Below are 571 nucleotides of genomic sequence, written 5' to 3' on the forward strand. Positions count from 1 at the left end.
GTGCCACTGCACTCCAGCCTGGGCAACAGAGACTCCATCTCAAAAAACAAAAAAAAACAAAAAAAAAAAGCAGAAGAATGAGATCTAATCTCTGTCCTTGATTCTGACTTGTATTCTGGCTGTAAGGGAAAAAGCACTACATAATGGTCTCTCATTAAGACAGCAGTGTTGGCCAGGCACGGTGGCTCACACTTGTAATTCCAGCACTTTGGGAGGCCAAGGCGGGCGCATCACCCCAGGTGAGGAGTTCGAGACCAGCCTGACCAACATGGAGAAACCCTGTCTCTACTCAAATACAAAATTAGCCAGGCGTGGTGGCACATGCCTGTAATCCCAACTACTTGGGAGGCTAAGGCAGCAGTATCGCTTGAACCCGGGAGGCAGAGATTGCAGTGAGCCGAGATCGTGCCATTGCCCTCTAGACTGGGCAACAAGAGTGAGACCCTGTCTCAAGAAAAAAAAAAAAAAAAGATAGTAGTGTGCATGCTATATAAAACAATCCCAGGCCGGGTGCGGTGGCCCAAGCCTGTAATCCCAGCACTTTGGGAGGCCGAGACGGGCGGATCACGAG

This window comes from Mandrillus leucophaeus, unplaced genomic scaffold (genome assembly GCF_000951045.1).
Source record: "Mandrillus leucophaeus isolate KB7577 unplaced genomic scaffold, Mleu.le_1.0 Scaffold24, whole genome shotgun sequence".
Taxonomy (NCBI): domain Eukaryota; kingdom Metazoa; phylum Chordata; class Mammalia; order Primates; family Cercopithecidae; genus Mandrillus; species Mandrillus leucophaeus.